Here is a 6,742-nt window from a genome sequence, read left to right on the forward strand (position 1 = left end):
AAGATGATAGTTTTACCGTTGTTGTGATGATGTTAGTCAATGAAACACATAAACAGTCTCCAGTCCTGCCTTTATGAAGTGCCTACGATGCTAAGAAACTTGGAAAAATGAGGAGTCAAGGCTACAGAACTCAAAAGACTAAAGAAACAACCGCTACAGTGACTACAAGTACAACTCTGCAATTGGCATTTTTCACATTTTTTCTCTCCCTTTGAGCTATCTGCAAGTCACTGTTTTCAAAATCCACCCTACCTTGAGAAGCAACACTAGCAACAGTCTCCGGACAGCAAACTAACCCACAGGAAAGTTTTACGGAGGATTTTGATCATACAGCAAGGTGGTGAATTAGCCATGTTATTCATAGTTGTCACCTCTTTGTGCAAATGTTGAATCAAAACAGTTCAGTTCCCACAGCACTACTTTAAGTAAGATGTATCATTCGCGTCCAATAAAACTGTGATTGGTTTGAAGAAATGCAAACAAGTCAGAGTGTTCTACCCTTGACTGTCTCCATTCATTAATCCTGTTTTTTTACTCACAATCAAGTCCCAACCTCCAGCACTGAATACTTCAACCAATGCAAAAGTGCGAAACACTGCAGTTCCTCGAATGTCCACTTGAAGCTGACTCCAAAAGTGAGTAAATCCTCATAGACCTGATTGGTAAAAAACATAACTTTACTGCAGGAATAAACATGTTGGCAACCTAGTACACAAAACAGTTTTCGTCGCTATAGCTGATTTCCCCTTTCATGACAACTAAATGGAAGGTCATTTTTTCTATAACTCATCCATTCAGTTTGTGTGCAGGTTTGAAACCATGGATAATTAAAGGGGGGGCTGCTTTGAGTGACAGGTGGGTGCAGTCACAGGACAGTTTGTGACCCGGAGATATTTGCAGGACCTGCCTCAGCCCCACTGATGCTTTACTTCTTTGCTCATTTTTGGATTAGCTGAGATTTGAGCACTGCAAAGATGGCGATGACCACACTGACCTATAGGTGACATCATGGAGGCTTTGACCATCTTTACATACAACACTGCCCTTTATTTATCTATTTATGACCAATAAATTATGAATCACAGGGAATTACGTATAAGCCAGAGCAGAATTAATTAACTGAAAGGAAGACAGTAACTGCAGCTTGGTCACCTGCTTTGACTGAAAAGGTCAAGACACCAATAAGTCTGTCAACAAAAAGTGAAGAGATGGACAAGAAATGGACAGTTATTTGTCCACCGGGGCAAAGATGATCCCGACTGCTTCAGAGTGATGTGACACATTCATTTACTGATGAATCTCCATCTCATTATTTGAAGATGGGACTTAAGTGCTGCAGATATAATCCAGATGATTGACTGAAACGTCCATCAGGAGAAACGGAGGCACTCCAGAGCACATCTTTCAAGACGAGGATGAGACAAGGGCCTGATTGAACATTTAACCTTGAAGCGCCATCAGTGGTGCTGAATCAAAGCTCAGCCGATGATCTCAGGGTACCAGCTGTGAAACGGTGTCAGAGACCTACTTCAACATCCATCAGCTGTGGCGTAAAAGAATAAATGGCAAATATGTCACATACCATATGAGATGGAGGGCTTAATGAAACGGGAAACCAATGAGGGAATAAAAAATGGCACAAGCAAGCAGCACAGGTAAGCTTTCATTTTCTTCTCCCTGTCAAACTCAGCAGGTGGTTTCAGGGGAAACACCCGACTGCCGAGTTTCGTATAAGAGCTCATTTTTAAATCATAAATCCATGAGCCTACGTCGATCAGGCGAGCGCTGAAGCCTTTGTGAGTTGGCAGTGTACATATTCTTAATAAAAAAGGCTCTGATTCTTTGATGTGATATTTATATTCCCTCAGGAGGAATGTTCAGTTTGCTCTGACTCTGTGATGCCACTCAGAAACTGACAGGTACATGAAACTTTAACGTAAGACGTGGTTTCGGGGAATGCAGTGTGTATATATAAAAATGGAAGCCCCCTCCCTCCATCAGCTTTGCTTGTTCAGCTCTACAGGAAGACTTGCTGTAAATCTGTTCCAGCCACTCACCTCGTGTCAAGAGCTTCCAACTCAGCTGTTTTCCGGTTCTTTATTAAACTGTTATCCTGAAGGAAAGTGCCTTCTTAATTATCGCTAACAATACAGACGTTTGGCGCCGCGGGGCCTTGTTTAATAATGAATGCTTTTTCCTCTCTCCTGGAGGGGGCTGTGACAAACTGCACACTACTGGTAAACTGGAACAAATTACTGTATGTTTGTTTTAGTACAACACTGGTTAAAAGAAATCATCGTGTGTGAAATAAAGATTTAAGGGAGATGTTTTGACTACAGTGTGTCTTTACTTGTGACTTCTGAGTGACATTTAGACCATCAAAGATTTAAACTGGAGAATATGACACAATTTAGGGAAAGACTAGAAAATGCAGGTAATGCAGACTTTTGTGGGAGGATTAGGAGGACAGGTTTTAAAAGTCTTGATCATGATCAGCAAGCTATTTGACAGAAGTGACTTCATGTCTGTCTTTCAATTCCAGAACTAGTGTGCACTGTAAAGACCTGCACTGATCAGACACAATGGTACAAACCAAGAAGTCTAACAAATGTTGAACAGCGGCTCATTAAAGAAATAGTTTCATATTTTGGGAAAGCACATATTCCCTGAGCTCTAACTACAGCCATAATCACCGGCTGTAATCACGCACACCCTTAGTGGTGGCTGCACTTTCTCAACAAAGCTAGATACTGGCCATAATTTGAACTTCTCTAAGGTGTGACAGATGTGTTGAGAGTACATCTCAGGAGGTCAGAGGTCAGGCAACACAACCCATTCAATTCACACCTGCATTTAGGTTAGTTACTGTACTGTACTGTACTGTACTGTACTGCAGCCAGTAAAGGCAAGTTCATGCTTTCCTTAGACTACAGTTCTTCATATCAAACACAGAAATATACACAAATCTCCCATGGATGTTTCTGAATGTGGCTTTTCATCTTTTACATGATATAGATGTTAGTTACAGATCTGGCTATAATACCACATCAATGTGATTATTCCTGAGGTGTGCTGAGCTGTGTGGGTGGACATAGCTGGGGATTTCTGAAGAATTTGGAACTTTCCACTATGTTTGGGTATTTTGAATGGAAAACATACAAATCTACCAAGCCAATGTACAACCGCCTCTAACGTCTGCCAGCTACTTCTTCAGTTGCAACGCTTTTAATTATGCATTTAAAGGTATAGATGATGGGAATCTTCTCCTATGAAGCGCTTGTCTGAAGCACCATTTGTTTTCCTGGCACATTTACAGTGTGTACCATCTGCATAGCCACAGATTTTGGACTGTGTGGATATAGACTGAATGCGCGTGGACCCTTGCGTATTTGGGTGGATGATGAATTTAAAACACACATACTCTATGGTTGAAATGTGGACAGCATGAATTGGCTTTAACTACAGTGACAATCAGAATCACAGGATTAGTAACGCTTTTAACCATGTCAGTAGATCACCTAAATCAAAAAAGGAGCGCCCGTTAAATATTGTGACAGCAGTTTCAATAATAGCACCGGCTGCAGATTCACTTTAGGCAGCTAACTGATAAAGGAACGCTGTCAGGGATAGAAAATCAGAACCCCAAAAGACAATATAAAACAAGACAGATAAAAGTGAAATGGTCTGCAGGTAGGTGAAGGGGATCGGGTGATTGGTGGGAAAACATGGCAGGTGGAGGTCGCCTGGACTGAAATGACAGGTTAGTAAGTGAAGGTAAAAATGAACAAAAAGCAAAGCAGGCAGTGTAGAATGAATGAACTGGACATAGAAACTGTGACACACGCGCATAACTTTAAACCTTTGATGCACAACATGGGTCAAAAGTGACTCAAATTCAATGGAAAATGGGTATCTCTTGACCCACGTTGTGCATCAAAGGGTTAACTAGGTTGTTGTTAACACCACATTGTGAGCATCTGCCATCCATAGCCTACAGAGGCAATATAGTTCATATTGCATCACATTACATTTACATTATTAAACAGCCTCTCTGACTGCTATGTGCAGATCTTTACACAGAGCAAAGAAAAAAATGCATTTATCAGGCGGTTGACATGACTGCTAAAGTGTCACAAAATGTGCCTGACACATATTATTGAGGTTCATCCTCAGTCAGCCGCAGCAGACTGCTTCTGCTCTCCCTGTGGATCGCTGCCTCTGGCTACAGCTACAATGGGAGCTTTGCCCTGCTGGGAAACAACGATCAAGGCTCTGTCTAGCAGCAAAAAATATCATCATCTCTTTGGCTTTTGTTATCATGTGTTAATTAGTGAGCTTTATAGTTGCTGGAATTTAATTTGGACTGACCCGGCTTGCAGTTTCTCCTGTTTATAGACTCTGTATCGCAGTGACCAGCTGCTGGCTGTAGCTTCATATTTACTGTACACATATGAGAGTGGGGCTGATCTGCTCGTGCAACACTCACAGAGAAAGCAAATAAAAAGAATCCAGAATGTCAGAGTACATTTTATGGTTTTAGAACAATACCTCATATTTCATATTTATAAAAGGCCTAAAAAAAAGATAGCATGAAAAAATTAAAAGTTGTATATTTGGTTTTTAGCCAAAATGTAGTCAGGGCTCCAGGTCAGTTTATTTTTGGAGGAAGCCTTAAAAAACTGGAGATTACAGCGTGCTTTAGAAAGTCATTCAAATATTTACTTTCATTCAATGATTTTTCTTGAGTAGGAATGAATAAAGACGCAAAAAAGATGCAATTTACATACATTACGACAAAAGAATAGAACAAAAAGTTTCCTAAACTAATTAGAATTTAACATGAAAGTACTGTACAAATGCAAATACAATAGGTGTTGAGGAGAGTAATGTCTTACCTATTAGGAAGAAATACATTTTATTTATTAAGAGTAAAGACAGAGTTCAGATCTGAAGGATGAGACAAAATCTGAGTTTTGTGCCAGAGCTCTTTATGTTTTTTGAATATTTTAAGTACATGAAAAAGACTTTTGTGCAGGAGTGAGAGGTGGACAGAGATGAGACTCAGGCCATCCTCCAGCCTCGTTCCCTCTGAACCCTCTTCTAATGGCTGCTTAATTCATAGTACTAACGGATTATCAGAGTCATTTAAATTAGTCATTATGGAGGGGATAGATTGCGAGACAGCCATGGGAGGTGGGTCACGTTAACGGAAAAGGCCTGGAGGAAAGATGAGGAAAGCATGCAAATGAAATATAAAAGGGATGATTTTTCCTCCCTCCCTGTAGATTCCACGGGCTCTACTTATAATTTAATCTGCTATAAATCTGAACACACTGTGGGAGCCTCTCCGCTGCACTTTTACCAGAAATAATGTTACAGATTCAAGAGCACCTCAAGAGAAAGAGGGGAGACAAAAGGGGATGTGTGTGTTAGAGAACAAAGCCGGAGACAGAAATGGAGGAGCGAGGCAACGAGTGTGAAACGCAGACGGCGGGGAAGCCAATAAAATATAGATCTCAGACTTCACATTGAAGTGACAGGGTGACCTTGTAGCCAGTGAATGCCATTTATGAAACGCTAAGAACAGAAAAGGGAAAAGCAAACAGAGTTACTGTTAATGTAAACCTGCATCTCCATTCTGCCTCTTGCTCTCTGCCTCCGCATGATCACAAGAGAAAGATCAAAAATCTGGTTTTGAAGTTACACTGTGAGGAGAATCTGAATTTTGCCATCATTTTACAAAAGTCTGAAATATGTTAAATTGGGAACAGTGTGTCATGTTGGGATATATCCTTCTTTCATGTATGTATTTATTAATTATTCATTATTTTTTGCTGAAAGTCAGTCAATGAGACGACTGGTTGCACTCCATGTGTAATGTCTGTACATTAAACATGAAGTTGGAGCCAGCAGCTCGTTAGCTTAGCTTAGCATAAAAGACTAGGAAATAATAATTACTAAGTTTATATCAAAAAGTAGCAACATCTGGCCAAGAATAACTCTAAAGCTCATTGATTAACATGTTACATTTTGTGATTTGTACAAAAAGTGTGCCAGCAAGATGATGTTTTTTCAATATTGCATGATTTTTCATGGGATTATGTACAGATCTGTTTTTGGCCGGGGGCAGTGTCTCCAGTTTGCAAACTAGAACATGTCTTTTTTTCACTTTTTCGCTGTCAGAAAAGACAGATACAGTACTTGATTTGGCTTTTAGTTATCATTATTCCTATTAATGAGAATATGAATAATAGGAATAAGAAAATAGATGAACAGTGGCTGCTTCTTTCAGCACCACAGAGGTTCAGATTTGATCATCTGGGCTGTTTTATTGCATCTGTCATGAAAAAAAGTTCTTTTTTTTCATGATCTTTGAGTTAAGGTGTGTGACATTTGGGATTTTGCTCTGCCACACTTCAGTGGTGATGGCACCAACAGCATGCCGATATCATTATTAAAGTGAATCAGTGATAAGTCACCCTCATGCATGAATCATACATCAGTAATAGCCTCATTTCATGCAATGAAATACAGAAAAACAGCAAAAAACAGCATACTGTCATTATGTTTAAAACTGAAAAACAGTCATGTTTTTGGGGACTGCATGTCTTATTAAGAAGAACCAAACTCCCCATGGCTTCCTTTGTAGTTGTCACACTGACTGACTCTTGTCAAAAGGTTTGCTGCATCTCCCTTGTGCAGTCTTTATGTCACGCTAATTATCTCCCGGCTTCATATTTAA

Source organism: Acanthochromis polyacanthus, chromosome 8 (genome assembly GCF_021347895.1).
Source record: "Acanthochromis polyacanthus isolate Apoly-LR-REF ecotype Palm Island chromosome 8, KAUST_Apoly_ChrSc, whole genome shotgun sequence".
Taxonomy (NCBI): domain Eukaryota; kingdom Metazoa; phylum Chordata; class Actinopteri; family Pomacentridae; genus Acanthochromis; species Acanthochromis polyacanthus.